The sequence below is a fragment of the Maniola hyperantus genome, chromosome 23 (genome assembly GCF_902806685.2).
Source record: "Maniola hyperantus chromosome 23, iAphHyp1.2, whole genome shotgun sequence".
Lineage (NCBI taxonomy): Eukaryota > Metazoa > Arthropoda > Insecta > Lepidoptera > Nymphalidae > Maniola > Maniola hyperantus.
Window position 1 is genome coordinate 3,827,746 of NC_048558.1, and position 23,952 is coordinate 3,851,697.

At 38.6% G+C, this 23,952-nt stretch overlaps 1 protein-coding gene across 5 annotated transcripts in view; it reads right to left on the reverse strand.

The window, feature by feature from the left end:
• Nucleotides 1-23,952, reverse strand: part of Cirl (Calcium-independent receptor for alpha-latrotoxin) — a 473,771-nt gene that overhangs the window by 26,621 nt on the left and 423,198 nt on the right. The window lies entirely within an intron of this gene.

Below are 23,952 nucleotides of genomic sequence, written 5' to 3' on the forward strand. Positions count from 1 at the left end.
AGTGCGAGTCAGACTTGCACACGAAGTGTTTCCTACCATCGTACAAGAGTACTTTTTAATTTTATAAAAAGCGACCATTAAATTTTTATTATTAATTGCTATTATATGAAAATTTCAATTCTCTGCCTATTACGATCATTGAGATACATCCCTCTGACAGACAGACAGACGGATGGACGGACAGCGGAGGCTTAGTAATAGGGTCCCGTTTGCAAGGTTCGGGTACAGAACCCTAAAAAAGGCTTTTCTTTTTCGAGTCAAAAATACTCGCGGCATCCAGTGAATTCACAAGCGCAAATAACTTGGCACCTAACTACCGGTCCCTGAAAATAAGCTGCCACCATCCATTCCCGCTCCAGAAAAACAACGTTCCGAAAACATCGCGCGCCCAAAAATAAATCCAATTAAACGGCACGGACATTGTTCATTGGATCGTTACGTCTAGGAACCATTTACCAATTCAAAAGCAAACACCCAATGAAAGACAAAAACGCAAAAACTGTCGACTCAACGTTTCATAATCAATTCCGAGCGATTCATCAGCCGGGCAAACAAGGGCGTGAAACAATATTTCCACGACTGAAGTGCTGTCCATCGACGCCAATATTCTATGGATTACTTTTTGAACGCGAAATCCAAGATGCATTGAACGCACCCCTAAGATTTATCGTTGAAACTTCACGTCGGGTTAGGTGTGCATATTCTGGATAGGATATAATAAATCTGGGCAAATTAATGACTGCACAGACAGATCGTTTAAGCTGTTTTCGCTACGTCATACAACGAAATGAAGCTCGCGAACAATACATAATATACTGCCTCGAATCTCATAATAGGGTTGCTTCTCATGTAAATTAGAAATGTGTCGATAAACCCTCAAGAATATAGGTTAAGCTATTCGACGGGCAATTTTCTTTTATAGCACGGCCGCATTAAGGCGAAAAAATGGAGTTATTAATCTAAACTTCACCAGTAAATTAGTGTTGCGATAAAATACCGATAGGGTGCCACAATAAATTATATCGAGTTTAAAACATTAGTGTAACACGGGTTTCAAATTTTCCCAGTTAAAGTTGGGCTATTACGTTTTTTGCTAATAAATAACTAAATATGCTACGAGTGAGAGGACGTAATTATCGATAAATAATTACATTCGACCTTTGTTTTATCGCTGGAACAAACGATACAATCTCATTAACTGCGTAGAATTAATTGCTACAATTACGAGATATTATGTACACAGATTTTATGTCATACGGTTATAAATTATACTGTCACTGTCAATTTGACTTGTTACGATATCAGTCTCAAAGGTGATTTGTAGTAGACTCTTACAATTATAAAATTATAGTCGGGAAAGGAGGGTTGGAAAAGTGAAATATTAACGACTATTTAAGCAACTGATTGCCCGTTTCCTCCTTTTTTCGTTCTACTAAATAGAATTTAACGTAAACGTTTATTCAAAATAACTGATATTTGATGTTTTCCTATCAACAATTTAATGTACCTACTATCATTTCTAGTGTGAATTTTAAATAGCCATATTATAGGTTTGTAGTCTCTTGACAATTTTGCTGGCGTTGATAGAGTAATTGGCTTTGATTAAAACTGATATATAACTATCATGCAGTATTTTTTCGTCTTTTTATGTTTACAAGGGTCTAAAATCTAGTTGAGCTTTTTATTTCATGATAAACTACATAGAAAAAGAGAATATAAAGGAAAGTATACCACTGCTGTATACATTGAAGTAAATTCAAATTGCAATCCACTCAAAAGGAAGCTACAAATTCGAAGCGGGCTATAAATCCCCATTATCGATAACAGCCGTCCTCGGCGCAGCACTACTCGGGTACCCGGTGCACGCAAAACTGCAGTTTGTATCGATATAAAAGATAAGATCGATACGCGAAACTATTTTAAACCCTTCGAAAATAACACCTCGTATCGTCGAGGAAATCTCAAGTCACCCCTTCCCTAATGGGGATCGTACATTAATCAGCACGCGACGTAAGCTGGAGGTTGACTTGTACCGTTTGTTTGTAATGTACCGTTCGAGGCGATCTTGTTAGAATACAGGCGACACAGACTGACTTGTAACGTATGTTTGTAATGTATCATTCGAGCACTTGTGACTTGGCTCAAGTGTGCTCCATTTTTAAGGCTTTCGCTTGTGATTACCTCTCGTGATGACGCAACCTGCATTGACTTGTAGCACTCAAACGGAATTCGCTAAAAACGCGATAGTCGTGTGGAGCACGCTGCGCTCGCCGTAAATTATACATTACAAACTAACGATACAACTCTATCAGACGAGTCGCAGGGAGCCGCTGGATACAGGCGACGCAAGACCGTGGCGTGTGAAAGTCCCTACAAGAGACCTATGTCCAGCAGTGGACGTCTATCAGTTGATGATGATGATGATACTTTAATATTATATCGGTATAAAGTACAGTTAATACGGTTTGTACTTTGTGATATTGACGATGACGCTAGATTAACAAGTCGTAATTAAAATAATTAAAAAACACATGTGCCTTGCCATTTTTTTTTAATGTACGCTATAGCTAATGTTACTGGAGAAGACGTAAGGATTCTAACGATATCCATTCATACGTGCAAATCTGTTCAGACATTAATTAGAAGTTATGGTGGAATAAAGAAACTCACAAACATACATAAACTGTTGGTGAAATGGAACGCAGTCCATAATGTAAACGTTTTGACACTTCGCTCTGTTCTCTTTGATTTTATGTCTCCGCCGCGTATAATGTGTTTTTTGTAAAATCTTATTTAAATCAGATAATTAAACAAGTTTAACTAGTTCAAAACCCGAGTTTAATTCAGTTTTTCATAAACTCTGAAAACTTAACATTCCTTTTTTAGGTAATCGTGTAAAAATCGACAAATAAATAAAATATTCTTTTATTAGTTAAAAAAAGATTTGCTTTTACTCCTCGATTCTTGAATATTTTTCGAAAAAGACGGCACAGCATTTATTTATATTTAGCCCTTTGGTGTAATTTTTCGATGCATATGACTCATCTAGATGTGCGATCACCTTTAATCTCAAGACACCCTGTAAGAGGGGGAGTGGGAGGGGTAATAAAAATGATTTATAGCGACTGTCCAGTGCTACTTGTTATGAAGGGTCGAAAACAATTTACGGGAATCTCGTAAAGGGGGATAGGGTAATTATTTTTCCCGGGTTTCGGCGGTGGTTTACAAATTTTCCCATTATAAGTTTGCGGGGAAGTTTGGTTAACAGAAACTAAATATACCATAATAATATGATGTATGTTATTTCAGAGAAAATTACGGAACCCTTTTAAGTGAATTCCGGGTTCTAAAGTCTTGGACAGATATAACGAGTCCTTCACTTACGAATAGGACAATGGAGAATACAAAAATCCTGGATATAGGATATAGGCTACTCTTTCTGAATATATAAAAGGAAAAGGTGACTGACTGACTGACTGATCTATCAACCAACAGCTCAAACCACTGGACGGATCGGACTTGGCATGCAGATAGCTATTATGACGTATCATCATCATCATCATAATAATCAACCCATCGCCGGCTCACTACAGAGCACGGGTCTCTTTTTATGACGTATGCATCCGCTAAAAAAGGGGGTGAAATAGGGGTTTAAAATTTGTGTAATCCAACCGGACGAAGTCGGGAGCATAAGCTATACCTTCTTATAGTACCATCTCCTTATAGTTACCTATAAGGAGGATGGACGCTCAGCCTAAAGCTCTTATACTAATCGGTGAAACATTACATTTTGAAATATTGTGTATTAATCCACCGAGAGCACTTCTGCACACGTAAAATTGTAATTAACTTGTGTTTTACTAAACAATTCCTTTCTGCTACAACTACCCCTTCTGTATAAAATTACCGCTTTATAATGCTTATAACATCTCCTTATTGCTTTTAAAATAAGGTTTACAATCGCACGTTTTGATAACATTAAGATAATAAGCCCCTATCATGGAAACTCGTTAGAGAATACATGTGGACGTCATTCGATATCCAATCCAAGTGTCGAACAGTAGAATCGCATATTAATGTTGCCATTTAAAAATAACTTTTGTGATATTGTCATATGGTTGAAATTGGGTTGTTTTATGCTAAAATGCAACAATGACGGTGGTGAATTTAATTTCGCGTGCCATTAATCGATGTCAGCAGTGGCCTATGGGATTAGGCTAAATTTTATAATGAAAGTAATGGTTTCGGTCGGCCGTTTTCGGTTTTCGGTTAGAAATTGATGCGGATTATTTTATTTCATAACAATAATTATTTTAGGAATATTACCTTATATATTAGTATTATATATATTATATATATTATTTTTGTCAGTAGGTACTTATAACCTCGAATTTGTAAATCACAATATATAAAAGGAAAAGGTGTCTGACTGACTGAGCTATCAACGCACAGCTCAAACTACTGGACGGATCGGGCTGAAATTTGGTATGCAGATAGCTATTATGACCTAGGCATCCGTTTAGCGATATCGCGATAATTATGTTTGAGATAAGTAGATATTATTTGTCATGATAATATAGAACCCTGCCTGTAATTTTGCAATCACACTAATATTATAAAGGCGAAAGTTTGTATGTGTGTGTGTGTATGTTTATTACTCCTTCACGCAAAAACTACTGGGCGGATTTGGCTTGGATGAAATTTAGAATGGAGATAGATTATACCCTGGATTAACACATAGGCTACTTTTTATCCCGGAAAATCAATGAGTTCCCGCGGGATTTTGAAAAACGTAAATCCACGCGGACGAAGTCGCGGGTATCAGCTAGTCTAAATCGTAATACATTCATTCGCTTTACATCGCGTAATATCAAATAACAGGTGTGCCATTATTGACCCAACCCTTCAGCGGAAGGGTCCAAAAGGGAACACAAAAGCAACAATCCAAACATCACCTGAACTAAAAAATCGAGGGAAATCTTTCCGTGACACCAAGTGACACGGGGCCTGCAGGGGCCCATAAATATACTATAAAAGTGCTTTTTCAATTTGCCACTTTAGCGAGATAGGGTTTATACTAGCTGCGGTGTAATTTATGACCCCTACGTTCGATTTATACGACTTTTATGTCACCTGTATGACGTATACCTACTCGAAGATTTACCGAGACACTTATTGTAGACAAACAATAATCTACACTTGGGCAACTCCGAAAGGTCGACGGTTCAAACCCCGCCCGTTGCACTATAATTGTCGTACCTACTCCTAGCACAAGCCTGACGCTTAATTGGAGAGGAAAGGGGAATATTAGTCATTTAATATGGCTAGTATTCTTTAAAAAAAAAAAACTTTCGAGTCCTACGAAACTTTTACTAAGCTATGAAAGACAATGATCATCTTCGAAAAAGTATGAAAGTTAGAGTGGACTATAAGATAAAACTATAGTAGGCTTTAGTATAATAAACTACAGCGTACCTATTTGATAACCTTTGACCTTGATTTGGCTTTGGAAGATAACAGGTAAATAATAAAGATGTAAAAAATCAAAGCATAAAGTATTTTTTTTAAAACATTTTCTTCAGAATAATTTCACCCTCACCACCTGGGTGTCTGGTGCACTTCGACCATCCGTCGTGCCAGATCCTTCTTTCCACGCACATGCAAACTGTGGAACCCACGCCCATCAGCGGTGTTCACTGTTCCCACTAGATTACAACATGGGGTTATTCAAGGGGCGGACCAACAAATTCCTGAAAGGCCGGCAACGCTTCGGCAGTTCCTCTGGTGCTGCAAATGTTCATGGGCGGCGCAGGTGACCCGCCTGCTCGTTTGCTCGCTATCTCTATTTAAAAAAAATAGTATATGATATGAGTAATGAGTCAAACAAACGTTCCTCCCAGTGTTGTGGACAAAACGCAGAGAAACTTTCAGATTTTATAAAATAACGAAGGTCTGGCACGCGCTGGCTCTCTCTATAAGGGCTGATTATTCAATCGTCAAATAATTTTCAGTTGAGAAGTTTGATACTTTGGCAGTTTACGTAATGGGAATCCGCTAAAAACGTCAAAATTATTCATCACTTCATCAGATAAAGTTTATTCGGCGATTGAAAAAGCAGTCCTTAATTGAATAAAGCAAAACATACGAAACTTAATTATTAAATTTACATAATTTTACACGTTTTACGAAATGGTAAAGTTATATTTGAACTGAAATAAAAGTGATGACAATTTTGAGCGGCAAATACATATCCCTCTGAGTCTGATTTAATTATTACGGGATTTGCATATTTTTGCCGCCGAAAAGGGAATCCGTATGGTTAGAGGGAAAATCACTGTGATACGTGATGTCGTCATCATCATGATCAACCCATTGCCGGCTCACTACAAAGCACGTGTCTCCTCCCAGAGTGAGACGGGTTTTGGCAATAGTCTACCACGCTGGCCATGTGCGGATTGGTAGACTTCACACACCTTCGAGAACATTATGGAGAATTCTTAGGCATGCAGGTTTCATCACGATGTTTTCCTTCACCGTTAAAGCAAGTGATATTTAATTACTTAAAACGCACATAACTCCGAAAAGTTAGAGGTGCGTGCCCGGGATCGAACCCCCGACCTTCGATTAGAAGGCAGACGTCCTAACCACGAGGCTATCACAGGAGTATTACATTTCTCATAATATTGTGGTATTCAATCCATCAGCCTGTTTACGTCCACTGCTGGACATAAGCCTTTCCAAGAGCGTGCCACTAAACACGGTCCTCCGCCTTCCTCATCCATCTGCTCCCCGCTGGAGGTCGTCCCACCGGTACGCGAACTCCACTCCAGAACACGTCTGCCCCATCGGCCGTCGGTTCTTCGACAGACATGACCTGCCCATTGCCACTTCAGCTTGCTAATTCTTTATGTAATACTAGCTTATGCTCGCGACTTCGTCCGCGTGGACTACACAAATTTCAAACCCCTATTTCACCCCCTTAGGGGTTGAATTTTCAAAAATACTTTCTTAGCGGATGCCTACGTCATAATAGCTATCTGCATGCCAAATTTCAGCTCGATCCGTCCAGTAGTTTGAGCTGTGCGTTGATAGATCAGTCAGTCAGTCAGTCACCTTTTCGTTTTATATATTATTTAGATTGTGGTGAGTGCTGTGGTCATTAACATAATTTGACACCACCCTGGCGCCATTATTATGTTCTCAGCGTCATCTTTAAACTTAGAATTCATTATCATTTATAATAATCATCATAATCATAATCATTTATTTATTTTGCTCAAGTATGGTACATGTATATAACTTACATGGGGTCTGTAATTTTAAAAAAAATTAAGTAATCAGTCACATATCCTGCCAAGCATGGCGTGCAAAATTAATTTAACCCAGCATCTCATTTCACCGTCGTATTATAAAAATCTTAGTAGGTAGTAGGTACCTACTAAGTAGGTATCTATATTTCTTACTTTATAATTATTAAACGTGTAAATGTATGCACGTTATGAACAGGTCATAAATCCTACCTAACATTACTTTTAGCGCTGTCTTTATCACCCCGTTTAGTGCCTGTTTTGTTGAAGGTGATATAAATGCTAGCTCTTACCTTCACAACATTGTAATAAGCTAGGAGAAGCATAAACGAGCTACAAAATTGCTATAAGCTTGCTTACATTTAATAGCCCAGAAATAAAACTCTCCTCCAAAGGTTAAGGGTCATAATCCTGACTAGGCATCTCTGAAATGACTATAAAATCGTTTGAGTTAAAATTCAATAAATCTGAATATATAAAAGGAAAAGGTGACTGACTGACCGACAGATCTATCATCAAAAGTGCAAACGACTGGATGGATCGAGCTGGGCATGCAAATAGATAGCTATTATGACGTAGGTACATCCGCTACGAAAGGATTTTTAAAAATTCAACACTAAGGGAGTAAAATAGGGGTTTGAAAATTCTGTAATCCACGCGGCTGAAGTCGCGGGCAAATGCTAGTTACAATAATAGAAATGTCATATAAAATTTAGCAATACATAATACATAATAATAACAATTATAATGCCAGTCGTCAACCAAAAAATCCGCCCCAAGCTCATTTGATTTGGTTCTACATTGCTGCTTCATTAAGTGATACTAAAATATTTATTCGTAGAAAATCCTTAAAGGATTAAAAATAAATGTCCAATGAGCTCAGTGGCTATCATTCAGTGTTCGAACTGAGTTAGGGAATCAGTGGGCAGAGTTCAAATCCGGTATTTGACAACTAGTCAAATCAGTATCTTTATATCAAACGTCAAAACGCGCACTTAGTATGTAAAGTTCTATAAAATAACGGTATGTGGCGTCACAATCATTTAACGCGGTTTTTTTAGTTAAAACGATAATTTAATTTGGTTAATAAAACTAACAAAGGACGTGGATTTTACGTATTTTGGAAGACCCTCTATTTGATAATAACTGTGAAATAATTTATTTTTGGTATACCTACTCAAATACCGTATTGCCGAAATACTAGCCCGTTTATAGAAGCCTCTGAAATACTTATAAAAGTTTTCATCATAAACGATGAAACCATTGAGCATCATTGTTGTAAGCTTTTAAAATGTACGAGCAAAATAATTGTGAATAAAAAAATCCTTTGCTTAGATACACTTGAAAGGTCAATAAGTTCAAATGCCGGAGCACCTTGGAGCTTCAACAGAATATTTTCATTTAGGTATATTATACTTTTTTTAAAACTGCGGCGGTGAGCCGATTGGACGTTAAGATACCAACCGTGAACCGATCGATATGATAATATCGTTATCAGACATGTTACAACTTACAAGAATATTGATGCCGATTCTGTTATCTTTCTCTAAATTAAGTTTAGAGTATCTGCATCTTTTTCTCTTAAATATTGCTAATAAAGGACGGAACATGAATTTTACATTTAAAAACTCTAGTAGTACGTCGGATTCCGCTGTCCTAATCACACTTTCAGAGTTAAAAAAGCACTTGACTTATAAGTGCCTACCTCGCACCGCACCCCTCCGTCCCGCCTGCGGGCGTCCCTGCGGTCTGTTGCCATTAGTGCATGTTACAAATTTAATCAATAGGCTCGCGACTTGCAGTCAAAGCCACGAGGTTTGACAGCTCTAAATTAAATTTAAAACTGTCAAACTGTAACTGTCTTTTTCATATTACGCTTGTAAGATGAAGATGCGAATACTCTTAAATTTAGTTGTGCTCAGAATCAGCACCATCTACTTAAACATAACTACAAAACTTGAGCGTCAAAAAGATTCTTTGTAATATTGCTGATACCTTTAAAATTTCCTTTTAAAAGTTTCCACCAGTAATAAAATTTCTTATTAAACCACAAACTAAAACTAAATTGCTTTTCAAACCTCGAGTAGGTATCTACGTAGTTATGACCTATTTTCTATTCTTAATTCAAACTGCATCCAGGCGCTGTCTTTGCAATTAATTGCTAGATCGCGTGATCACTACCTTCCCCTGATAATAGATCTAACGCCGTTCTAAAAAGAATTTCCTTTTTAAATTTTCCATCTCCTTGCTAACGCTGTGGTCCTAGTAGTTTACTTTGCAATTAAGTTTCGGATTTGGAAGATTGGGCCAACTCAGTAATTTGGATCTTGAAAGCCTTAGGTGTATTTCCACTGAATAGAAGCGAAACGAAGCTGAGCGAGAACGTGTTTTCCAATTATCAGATTATTGAGAGATGTTGTTGTGGTATTCAAATTCTCTACTATACTATATTCCTTTCTTAGTTCCTAAAATAATAATAATTAATTTACTGTTGTGTATATAAGAAGTCAGACTATTGTATTTACGCAGTTTTATAATAGAACTTAAAAAAATATATGATTAATTGTGGGTACCTACATGAATTTTATTTGTCAAAATTCAATTAAGATTGGAATATGGGAAGCAATTAATTGCTAAATCGCGTGATCACTACGCGATTCCCGTGATATATTAGATCAGTATCTAACGCTGCTATATGGAGGATTTTCTTTTTAAATGTTCAGACTCTTCAGCGGCTCTGTGGTCCTGGCACCTACTTTTTAATTGTCTTTGCGATATGAATCAAAACTAGGTATTTTCTAGTACAAAGACTACGACGACGGCCCAAATTAATAAAAATCTGTAAGCTGTCGATAATTAATTACTTAGCAATGTTGTTATTTGTCAGTTAACAACGTTGCTAAGTATACCTTATCGACAGATTATTTATTAATTTCTGACTTACTTATGCGAGGCTATTATTTTGCAATCCTGTGGCAAAGAAGACATCTTACCTTTAGGCTAAAGTCCTTCATTTCAGAATGTTACCATTGAACGATTGATTATTATCAATTGTTGGATTTGTAAGATAATTAATTACGTAAACTCTAACTAAAGCTACGAGGGTTCCAATCATTCTACACTTTTTACTTATTGAGCCATCAAGGTTTTGAGGCTTATATGGAAAAGGGCGAATCATTTGGACAGGGATGCAGCAGCCCGTGATAATCTTGTTTGACAGTCAAAGGTAACCTGACGGATATCCCTTCATAATATATCGGGGCATATCCGATTTGAATTCCGATGTTCAAATGTGTGGAAAATCAAATGCTTTGTTTGTTACGCGACGTGGATAAAACGGTACGGAAATATGGCTACATTATTTTCTTTATTTATGTAACCCTGGTAACGGGCCGTCATTTTTAGGGCTCCTTACCCGGAGAGTGCGGACGGGAGTGGGACCCTATTACTAAGACTTCGCTGTCCGTTCGTCCGTCTGTCGGTCAGTGGGCTGTATCTCGTGAACCGTAGTAGGTAGAGTCGAAATTTACACAGAATGTGTGTTTCTATTGCCGCTATAATAACAAATAATAAAAATTTAAAAGAGCAGGCATGAAAATTTAAAAATTAAAGAGTTTTGTTTCTTGTTTGGCATGTACGGATCCCATCGTACATGCCAAAAGGTGCTTATAGACCTCGCGCCAATATCTGTGTAGGTAGTCTGTGTCTGACTTACCAATTTGTCTTCTCATATTGAAAACTCTATTGTACTCAATTTTCTGTACCTACCATGTACCTACATACCATAATGAACATCAGCCTTTAAAATTACATTTCTGCTTTGTAGAGCGTTGTCTCTGTCACTCATATCCATATGACGTTTTGTCTCAACGACCGTGACAGTGCTCTACAAATCTGCTATCTCCTTTTAAAGATCGATGTTTATCAGTTTTGGTCGCAGTAAGTATGTAAGTTCTTTTTATTAGATACCTACCCTACGTCTTTTACTGACGTCATCTTTATGACTCTGTATCCTGACAAAAAGTTTTCACACCACTCATAAGCCCGTTTATACCCACCCTCGAATATAGGGAGTAAATTGAACCAAGCACCCTCACATCCTAAATTGTATAACCGGACATGAGTAAACCCTCTGGGCCCGCCTCGATTGAGGAAAAAATCTTATTTGACAGGCCCCTCCAATTCTCACCTCCCCTAGGTATCTTGATGCGTTTTGTGTAAGGCTGGAAGCACACTAATAACACGCTACAAGACAAATCGAATACAAGAAACAACAATTTCATTTTGCTGTTATCCGCCCTCTCAATACAGCTTCATATACAAGCAAGCAACACCAGGCTGGCCTCACTCACGTGATTGGAGAAGTACTTATACCTACAATGACGGATAACTTTTGCCTGAGAGAGAGAGAGAGAGAGAGAGAGAGAGAGAGCGAGAGAGAGTGGAGAGGGGGAGAGGGAGAGGGGGAGATACCCATCGTGAAATACAAATACAAATTATTTATTTACTGATTGACGTCATCAAAGTTACGCGGTGTCCTGCGTGAGCGACGCGACCAAATCAACGGCATACCGTGCTTGCGGCCTATATGACAGTCTGCGGCGGGACGCAGACTGCCATATAAGCATTACGTCGCGTCGTCGTGTCGTGTCGCGTCGCGTCGCGTCGTATTCGTCGCTCACGCAGGACACCGCGTTAGGTGTATAGTTATACTGGCGGCGTCTGACCTGACATATGGAACTACAAGTGACTTAATACCGTCACATCGAGTGTCGGATTATTAGTATGTTGCCAGCCTAAGTCTTGATGCGTTGCTTTATTGAGTAAATCATTTGTAGTTATGCTAGCTTAGTATGCAGTACGTGTTTAGGTACAGTGTAGTGAATTTGGGATTAGACTTTGATGAATGTGCACGTAAATTATGGAGTATCTTCTCATGCAGGCAGGTGCATAAACTTGGGATAATGTTCTCAATTCAAAATGACTCTTACGCGATCATGAATCCTTGGTTATCCAGCTTATGTAGCTTGCATTATTTTGGAACATTGTTCATACGGGAAAATCAGTACATCAGTACCCTTATTATAAATGCGAAAGTGTGTTTGTTTGTTGGTTTGTCCTTCAATCACGTCGCAAAGGTGCAACGGATTGACATGATTTTTTGCATGGGTATGGATAAAGACCTGGAGAGTGACATAGGCTACTTTTTATCCCAGAAAATCAAAGAGTTCCCACGGGATTTTTAAAAAGCTAATTCCACGCGGACGATGTCGCGGGCATCTGTTAGTGGTTTTATAATATAGTGGACTAGAAACGAAATTTTTGAAACCATTGCCACTTCAGTTTTGCAACTTGTGAAACTTAATTAACAATGAATAGGGCATATATAGTCCGCGACAGGTCGAGATGGCAAGCAGGGGGCACGCCCCGCACACCCGCACGTCAGCTGCGTCAGTCTCTATGTAAAAGGAAAAGCTGACTGACTGACTAACTGACCGATCTATCTGACCGGCTGAAATTTGACATGCAGATAGTCATTATAACGTAAACATCCGCTAAGAGAGGATAATATTTGAAAATTCAGCCCCTAAAATAGGAGTTTAAAATTTGTGTAGTCCACGCGACGAAGTCGCGGGAATATTCTAGTCTCACATAAGAGGAGGTTTATACAAAACAAATCCAATTTAATTTAATATCTCATTTTTCCGTAATGGTCAGCCCAAATAAAGCGTCCATCTTGAAAATGCCCAAAAAGCGCAAAGAGGGCAAAAAGAATAATGAAACCGCTTATGCAGGAAGCTACTTCATATAGGACGTGACCGTGGGGTGCATACATCACCCCGTGAAACTGTGAAGGACCCCCTGAGGGCAGTCTTCCGTTCTGCCGATTTTCCGACCCCGCATAGTAGGCGCGATATGTATGTGGCGATTTCCGTCCTTCCCGGCGTCTTTTGACGACTTATTTTGATTTTTTAAAACTACCATTATAAGTCTCGCAAATTGCTATGGCACTGGAACCATGTCTCATTAACATCGAAATGACGTCATTTTGACGTCAGCCGAAATAAAAATATACCATCAGCTCGAAACTTTAGTCTACTGCTGACGTCCTTAAAACGGCGCCCACGCGCATTAGCAATTGGCGGGACTTATACCCTTTCAAGGTTTTGCCCATCTGCCTTATAATTCACTTGGTGTCAGGTTTCCGGTGGAATTTTTGAAAATCCTATCTTTGTGGGGATTAACATTATAATATAGATACCTACGTTTAGACGTAAAACACCAAAAATCCATACTTAATATTATAAATGCGAAAGTGTGTCTGTCTGTCTGTCTGCTAGCTTTTCACGGCCCAACCGTTCAACCGACTTTGATGAAATTTGGTGGAGATTTAGCTTATATCCTTGGGAAGGACATAGGCTATTTCTTATCTCGTAAAATTAAAGAGTTTCCACGGGATTTTAAAAAACCTAAATCCACGCGGTTGAAGTTGCGGCCATCATCTAGTTTATTATATTTAGAAGATAAGATAAGTTAATCGTATAGTACCAGATAATTTCATTTCCTTCATCTATACTATTTTCTCAGATAATTCGTAAATACCCTACATCCTCAGCTAGGCTTATGTGCACAATATAATTCAATTTTTATATCTCTTATTTCAGTAACTCAAGATAGTACCCCGGACCCTTCTGAACACGCCACACCCTACACTTGGCGAAGCTGAATTATTTTTAAGTGTTAAAGGTTTTGCGAGGATCTAGAGGCTATGGTCACCATAGTTTAAACATTTCCGAAACTGTCCTGCCGTTCTGCCACCTATTTAGCTAACTGACGTTCATAATTATGAAGAAATTTTTTGTTTTTTTAAATAAGAATATTAGTCAAGTTAATTGCTGCCTAATATTCCCCTTTCCCCTCCAATTAAGCGTAAAGCTTGTGCTAGGAGTAGGTACGAGAATAATGCAACGGGTGGGATTTGAACCGGCAACCTTTCGGTTTTCAGTCCGCTCCTTTAACCGTTGAGCTATCGAGGCTCTTTGCAAGAACTGTACCACCAGTTGAACCAGTAACTACTATACCAACCGAATGAGGCTTACTATAGTTGCTATTGATACTTAAACAAGTGCTAGACCCATGAAATACTTACTGATCTGCGAAAACGTTTGAATGTCTAACAAAAAGACGGCTCTACCGAATTCTGTTTGTATGCCCTTAAAAAAAGATCGTAAGAGGCAAACCTGTAAAATATAATCATCATGATCAACCCATCGCCACCTCACTACAGAGAACGGGTCTCCTCTCAGAGTGAGAAGGGTTTTTGCCACGCTGGCCATGTGCGGATTGGTAGACTTCACACACCTTTGAGAACATTATGGAGAACTCTCAGGCATGCAGGTTTCCTCACGATGTTTTCCTTCACCGTTAAAGCAAGTAATATTTAATTACTTAAAAATGCACATAGCTCCGAAAAGTTAGAGGTGCTTGCCCGGGATCGAACCCCCGACCTTCGACTAGAAGGCGGACGTCCTAGCCACTAGGCTAACACAGTAGTTTTTTTTAGTTAAATATAATAGAACCTTCAAAATATAAATAGAAGAGAGTACATTTGCCTACTCGTGTTCATAAAAATTTATTATTAGAATATTGTTTATCACGATTTATCGGTATTTTTTCTAACTTTGGCAGCTCAAACCCTTTTAGCTAGCTTACATCATTAATTCTCCGTACATTGCTTGTCAATTAGTTGGTAAATAAAGCCTACTCATTGTATTTTTGTTTAAAAAATAACGGAGCTTTTTGGTTTTTTAAGATAACGATGACAATAACAGCAAGTGTTAGGGTCCACGCAAATCTAATTTGGGAGAACTTAAATATCTGCTCCTCGATGTTTCTCAAATCTCTCTGGTTTCAATTTTTTTGTCGGTGTCCACTTCTTCTTTGGGACTTGGGAGTAACGACTAAAGAATGGGTAGTGCTCTTGTGGTCCCCATACATAGATGAAGGATAATATTGGTCTTTGAGTCCCTATTTCACTTTGATCACACAAAGCCAATTTGATCGCTGTCAGGTAAAAGACACCGTCCTTATCAGGTTCTGCTATTTTGTTTGTTTGTTTGTTTGTTTTTATTCTTTATTGTACACCAAGAAATAAAAATAAAAAGACACAAAAAGAAATATGTAAAAGAAGAACATACAATCAGCGGCCTTATCGCTGTGAAGCGATCTCTACCAGGCAACTAGGTTGAAGAGGATTTAAGGGCTAGTGAAAACTGGGTTTAAGGTGTACGTAAGTTGTTAGGGAACTATTTTGTTATTTTCAACCGTACTAAGATGCAAGGAAATTATATTGGCAGAAAATTGACAAGTAAAATTAGCTTTAGTAAAATTATAGGCCATGCTTGTCGTAGGAGCGGTGGTCGTTGCAGCCAAAAAGTCCTAGAGTGGACACCAAGTACATGTAAAAATATGGCTGGACATCATGGACCGGCAATATAAAGAAGGTGGCGGGAAGTGGCTGGATAAGGAAGGCTGAGAACCGGGTGTGGTTCTATAACCGCCAGGTTTATATGATATTATGTCTATGTCTAACATCGGACATCCACAGGTTGAAGATGATGTTGACGATATCCTTGGAAAATCAGTCTTAAATATGGGAACCGTACTTCGAGGGCTATAAATACATCCGGCGTTGATATACGCGGTTGTGTTTGTAGTGGTTTTTCATTTGGTGGAAACGTGGTACGTTTCGTTAGAGTGAGGGTGACTGGAGTGTGAACGAGTGAGTTCTAATCCGGGAAGTTGTTATAGTGCTAATGGTTTATGGAATAGTAGACTTGCTTTCCACAGCTACGCGTGTTTTTCTTTATTATTTTAGATGTTACTTCTGTAAGGTTATTTAATAAAACTGATTCGAATTGTCAGAAATGATATAATACTATTGATTTTTTTTAATGAAAATATTACAATAAAGCTTAATTAAAGCTAGCCTTATCCAATTACTATACAAATCATGCCCGCGTGGAATGGTGCCAAGAATACTGGCTGCATTTCAATTCCGCACTGGACAGTCAGGCTGATCCGTTGCGCAAAAACGAGCTAGCCCTTCTGCCAGCAGATGAGACTATTAATCGCGGTGAAATATCTCGTTAAAATTAATTTCGATGCTCGTAATGTAATAGAGTCAAGTATGGTCTATGGAAGTATGGATAATTATGGACACAGCTTCTAGACTTAATTTTACTTTTACCAGTTTTTACTATTAGATATTAGAAAACCACAAAACCTCTATCATACAGTAGGTAAATAAATGACCGTTAAATCAAGCAAAGCGACCGTTTTGCTCGACATTGCCCGTCCTTCAATTATTATAATGAACTTGTTTTATCACTTTCGAAATCACTTCTCCGAAGTCATACCTCCGCGGGCTGTATCGAATTTCGTGTGGTTGTAACCCTACACCCATTGTCCAGTGTGGATAAGGCCGGAATTATGCGGTCGGGTTGTGCTGTCTGGTGTAAAACGAGCCTTAGCTAGGGCTTATGCAAGGTAATACAGGAATGGGTACTAAAATAAGCTCTAATACGATTCTAAAATAAGCCCTAATCGGATTAGGTATTGAGTCTCGAGATACACCAATGTCTAGGTTTTTTTTTAAATTTACGCTCATTTTAAATGTTACATTAGATTTTTATTTATTTTTATGCACCATAGTTTTTGAATTACCTATCGTGTAAATTTTTTTTTCAACAAACGTCTTAGGAATAATCCAAAATCTTCACACACCTTTGAGAAAATTATGGAGAACTCTCAGGCATGCAGGTTTCCTCACGATGTTTTCCTTCACCGTTAAAGCAAGTGATATTTAATTAATTAAAACGCACATAACTCCGAAAAGATAGAGGTGCGTGCCCCGGATCGAACCCTCGACCTCCGATTAGAAGGCGGACGTCCTAACCACTAGGCTAGCACAGCTTTTTTGACATCTTTAGTCAATAAAATATTATTCGTAGGTTAAAAAAAAATTGAATCAGATTACGATTTCTGAATTACAATTTAGCCCTGTCTGCGTCTAGCTATACGATTAACGAGTCACAAGGACTGGAAGAGATCGCATTGGAGCAGACACCGAAAGGATCATTAAGTTCTACATTTTTCTAGGAAAAGCTCCGATATCTCTGCAAACATCAGCTTTATTTACGTTCAATACTATTTGCGGATATCTTAAGGAACAATTTTACTTACTCGAGAGCCTCAATAGCTCAACGGGTAAAGGAGTGGACTGAAAACCGAAAGGTTGACGCTTCAAACCCTGCCCGTTGCACTATTGTCGTACCTACTCCTAGCACAAGCTTGACGCTTAGTTGGAGAGGAAAGGAGAATACCAGTCATTTAACATGGCTAATATTCTTTAAACAAAAAAAAAAAAGAAATCGAACTAGCTTAAGTGCTTATAATAAAATTTTATACAGCAAATTAACCTTACATTCGGAAATGAAGTGCAATTTGATGAAATAAAAAAACCGGCCAAGTGCGAGTCAGATTCGCGCACTGAGGGTTCAGTACTACAATCGTATATTGTCGACATTTCGCACGATAAATCAAAAACTATTATGCCTAAAAATAAATAAAAATCTGTTTTAGAATGTACAAGTAAAGCCCTTTCATATGATACCCCACTTGATATAGTTATCTTCCTTTGAAAATTGAAAATACTATTTATTAATTCATGACCACAATTTTTTTTTGTGTGATTTAACCACAAATACACGGTTTTTAGATTTTTCCCCTAAAGTCTGCTATAAGACCTACCTACGTGCCAAATTTCATGATTATAGGTCCACGGGAAGGTCCCTGTAGGTTTCTTGACAGACCGACAGACAGATAGACAAACAGACAGACAGACAGACAGTTAGACAGACAGACAGACAGACAGATAGACAGATAGACAGACAGACAACAAAGTGATCCTATAAGGGTTCCGTTTTTCCTTTTGAGGTACGGAACCCCAAAAAGGTATTTTTTATAGTCGAGAACGTCCACCGCGTAATATAGTGGTCACCACATTAAAACGCAAACGAGCTCCTTCCACTATAAACAACCTGCCGCCATTATAATTATGGTGGACGAAATTCCTCTTATCACGGTCATATTTCACCAGAGAGCCTAGCATTAGGCACAAATAGAAAATACCTCGGCCTCGTATAAAATATACAAAAAAATAAATACAAATTACCTTCTTTCACCTCGATTAAGTGATCATTACAAGAGCAAATATCATTTATAACGGCGTCGAGCCACGGCAAAAAATAAAAGCCCAGGAAATTGCGTACGCGGTTAAAAAAATAAACACGAGGGAAATGGCGGGAAGGTTTTGTTTGACGTGACATGTCGCCATCTTGGAAATCATCTCTGAGTAACGAAACGTCAATGGGGTCACGTATTTGTGTTTTCTTAAACAAATCTCGATTATACCGCTTTCATTTCCCTTTTCCTTGTTTATTTCTTCCACAATGAAAGTCTACCGTAAGCGCCTTTTCACATGACACACGGTTTACGCACGGTTCACGGTCGCCCGATAGCAGTAGTCGGGGTATTCTTGAGGTACTAGCTTGAAGACGTTCTTGTTTAATATTAACTAATACCATAATATTAATGGTAGGTCACACTTCTACCAGTGAAATGAACTCATCAACGTCAATTTCGTTTTAGACATTCCGAGGCCAACGTCCAGGGAATTAAATTCCGCGCGATCGCCGTACAGTGTTGCGCTCGTGTTCATGTGAGCGAGTTTATACAAGTCAATCATCATCATCATCATCATCAACTGATAGACGTCCACAGCTGGACGTCCATCGGTTTTTTGAACTACGTGCCCTGCCCATTGCCATCTTCAGCTTCGCCACCCGCTGAGCTATGTCGGTTACTCTGGTTCTCCCACGGATCTCCTCATTTCTGATTTGATCACGTAGAACATCAAGTCATGCTTAACATATGGTTGCCGCGTTGTGAACGGATGACACGTCATATTACCGTCTATTGTGGACCTGTCATAATAACTCATACATAATGTTTACTACTTTACACGGCACGGTGACCGTGGGCCTGTGCGTGTGGAAACGCCCTAAGCGTGCGGACTTTTTCTTATAACTGTACCTTTTGCACAACTTGTAGTAAAGTTATACTAAACGAAAGTAAGTACTGGAATTTCGTTCCAACGGCAGGTTGGTATTCTCTGTTTCTAACGAATAATTTTATCTGAAATCGATCTTATTTTACTTGTGAACTACAAGTTTAAAATGAAATGTTGCACGTAGCAGGACTTTTGATTGAATAAAAGCAAAAACGGTCAAGTGCGAGATGAATTCGCTCACGAAGTTCCCGTCGGCACCCTTCGGGTACGGAACCCTTTTTTTAGCCCCCGGGCCCCGACCCAAAAAGAGGGGTGTTATTAAAAATGAGCTAAATATATGGCATTAACTACTTGGAAAAACCTTGGTAAAAAAATGGCGGCCTCAAAACAGCTATTCGACTTGGCAGCCATTTTCAGTGAAATTGACGTACGAACTTTACCATGAACGTTACTTCCATCTGAAAAAGTTCTGAGGTTCATCATCATCATCATCAAGCGATAGACGTCCACTGCTGGAAATAGGTCTGTTGTAGGGACACGCCACGGCCTTGCGCCGCTTGATCCAGCGGCTCCCTGCAACTCGTCGGATGTCGTCCGTCCGCCTACCGTTCTGAGGTTACTATCAAGCAATCTCTGAAGTCGCGCGTATACAGGTTTTACATCTAAAATATTATCTTGTCACTCATCACATACTAATGTGTAAAATAATATTCGGTCGGAGGGTGCCCCAGGCTCCTGAGTGAGAGGGGGTGCAACAATCCTGCGATCCAGTAATTCAATCCACAATGCACCCTGGGGCCCTGAATGTATGAGCCTACGTACCCGCAAGAAAGCTTGGCTCGCCATCTTTAGACATGTCTCATATTTAATGCGAACAGGTACAATTTATAGGTAAGTCATTTTTGTTGCTATTTTTGACTTAAGGGTTATGATACTTCAACTCGACGGATCCTATAGCAAGCCAATCAGTGTCATTTAGAAGATTGTAATTTGTATATTCGAAGATCTGTTGGACTGGAGAGTCCATATTTAACAGTCATTTATGTAGTATGGACTCGTAGAACAAGCTATCACAAAGCTTGAAGTGTTTGAAGCTTATTTTATAGGCTACTAGATAAAGCCCGCGACTTCATCCGCGTGGATTAGGGATTTTAAAAATCCCGTGGGAATTCTTTGATTTTCCGGGATGAAACGTAGCCTATGTCCTTCCCCTGGATGTATGCTATATATCTCTATACCAAATTTCGTCAAAATCGGTTGAACGGATGGGCCGTGAAAGGCTTGCAGACAGACAAACAGACAGACGGACAGATAGACATACAGACACACTTTCGCATTTATAATATTAAGTATTGATTATATTATTTTGCTTTTAAGACATAGAGGAATACTTATTGTCTTTTTTTTATAAATTTAAGGTGCTTTTATGGGTAACCTCTATAACACCACCGTCGTTTAAATTAAACTCCGGGCTTTCTTGAAACTAATGGTGCAGAAATCCTCAGACTTCCTAAATAACTTTTCTCTTACAACACGGAATCACAAAACGAAGAAACAAACCAAAGTAAAGAAAGACAAAACAAAGATAAAGCGAAAACGTCATCAGCACAAACGTCAAAAAATACGACGCTCCATTAGCGGCCATAGACAAGGCGTCAACTTTTCAATTGTCAGATAAAGCGGGCAATGGAAGCAAATGCGAATTTCTCTCCACTCTCAGAAGTGCAGAATTTAGACTACAATTCCTTGGAATGATTGCGAGATTAGCTTGTCCATTCAAATCGGATCGGAATACGAAAACTAGGAGATATATCCGAGCTGGCACAAAAGAATTGGTGCGATATCGCGCGCTGTCATGTGTCGGCCATCTTGGTTCACACCAAACGTTCTGAAATCGGAGTTGACTCGGGGGACGCTTGGTTTTTTTTTATTTTTGAACGTTACTTTTACGTTTTAAGGAAATAAAACTAGAAATATTATTTGAAAATTGCAAAAAGGATATTTTATGCTATTTTTGTCCTTTGCATTATCCACCTCTGTAGCGTGAGGTTTGGAATAGATAGATACCTACTAGGTAGATATAGTCTGACGTCTGTAGGTCAATTTAGATCTTAATTAGCGTTCGCGCATCGTTCGTCCGATTATCATACATACATCATCATACATACATATAAACGGTGAAGGAAAACATCGTGAGGAACCTTGCATGCTTAAGAGTTCTCCATAATGTTCTCAAAGGTGTGTGAAGTCTGCCAATCCGCACTTGGCCAGCGTGGTAGACTATGGCCAAAACCCTTTTCACTCTGAGAGGAGACCTGTTCTCTGTAGTGAGCCGGTGATGGGTTGATCATGATGATGATGACATACATTAGGTGACACGCAAGCCAGCACTGTAACTCGGGCTATTAGGTATTAGTTAATAATTAAGAGATTTACAATCTACTAGTATTACCTCATTTTAACTTTTACCCCACTACCCTTTCATGGGCATAATAAAAAAAAACAATAAAACTCCTATTAGAAACTCTTTGGCCGATAGCATCATGGCAAAAAATATATAAACTACCGTAATCAGTGGCACAACAACATTCCGGAATCGTGTTCGGTTCGCGTGATCCGAGGAAATAAAAAGTTGGGCTCCGAATTGGATACCCCCACTTAACCGGTACATCTTTATCTAAATAGCTACATAAAAAACACGCTCACATCGGAGGCCGTATAGCCCAGCCCGTATACAATGTGTATGATATGTTTGGAACAATAGAATGTGTGAAATCACAGTTTTTAACGGTAACAGATTTTCCCGATGCGGTGTTTTAAATTTTTTTTATTTATTTTTTATTAAAAGAATATTAGCCATGTTAAATGTCTAATATTCCTCTTTCCTCTCCAAGTAAGCGTCAGGCTGGTGCTAGGAGTAGGTACGACAATAGTGCAACGGGCGGGGTTTGAACCGTCGCGTCGACCTTTCGGTTTTCAGTCCACTCCTTTACCGGTTGAGCGTTTAAAACATTTTAAAACATTACATCATCATCATGATCAACCCATCGCCGGCTCACTACTGAGCACGGGTCTCCTCTCAGAGTGAGTTTGGCCATAGTCTACCACGCTGGCCATGTGCGGATTGGTAGACTTCACACACCTACTAGCACACTATGGAGAACTCTCAGGCATGCAGGTTTCCTCACGATGTTTTCCTTCACCGTTAAAGCAAGTGTTTTTTTTTATAAAATATTAGCCATGTTAAATGACTAATATTCCTTTCCTCTCCAACTAAGCGTCAAGCTTGTGCTAGGAGTAGGTACGACAATAGTATCGTACCTACTAAAATTTTGGAGATAGGATTTAGAAAAACTGGCCAAGTGCGAGTCGGACTCGCGCACGAAGGGTTCCGTGCCATTATCCATAAAATCGGCAAAAAAAATCACATTTGTTGTATGGGAGCCCCCTTAAATATTTCTTTTATTCTGTTGTTTGGTATTTGCTGTTATAGCGGCAACAGAAATACATCATCTGTGAAAATTTCAACTGTCTAACTATCACGGTTCACGAGATAGGTACGCCCTGGTGACAGACGGACAGACAGACGGGTGGACAGCAGAGTCTTAGTAATAGGGTCCCGTTTTCCCTTTGGGTACGGTAACTTAAAAATCGCAAAGTGACTTACCCAGGAATCAATTCTAAAGACCGAAGTATACAACTTGCCTCGCCAAGTAAAGTAACTAGTACCTGCTACGCTAAAGGTTAAAGCTACTATTTTTATTTGAACATAAAATGGTTAATGATTTACGATCTGGTTTCCAAATAATCCTAAAAATACTTAATTTACCCGTAAATTATTAGTTTATTACCTAGTGCTTGTAGTAATTTATTTTTTCGTCGTTCAAAATATAAGTAAAGTGACGCCAAAGAGTTCCAACGAACTCATTTATAATCATAATATTAATGATTATGTCCTACTTAGCCATTATAAATAATTGGCCAAGGTTTTATTAATAGAAATACCAGAATTACTAGTGTTCAAGACATTCGCCTGCAATAATAGTGCGAGCAATAGCGCAAGAACTTTATTGGCTATTTTTCTACAACAGGACATTTTCTCTTCATATTATTGTTGGTTTGGTGTGACGTGTCCCGGAATTGTCTCCAGTTTTTAATTAATTAAATAAGTGTTTAAGTTCAGTTCCTGTATTTTACTGACCTCTAACAACCATTAAATACATTGGTCAGCTTCGCCCCGGATTGTACCAGAAATTCCAGGTCATGTGTGGTGGTCAATTGGTCATAGGTTATGGATTTGACAATGTGTAAATTTTAGTCAAAGTTAATCTTAAAAAACTGTTAAATTGTGATAGTATGTGCCTAGATTAAATATATTTTAACATTTAACGTTTAGTAGCATGTTAATAATCAAATAGATATAGATTTCACATTGTAACATTGTCTAATTTTACAAACCTAACTGAGATTTTTACAAACTTTGACATTAAACTATTGTATCAATAATTGTTG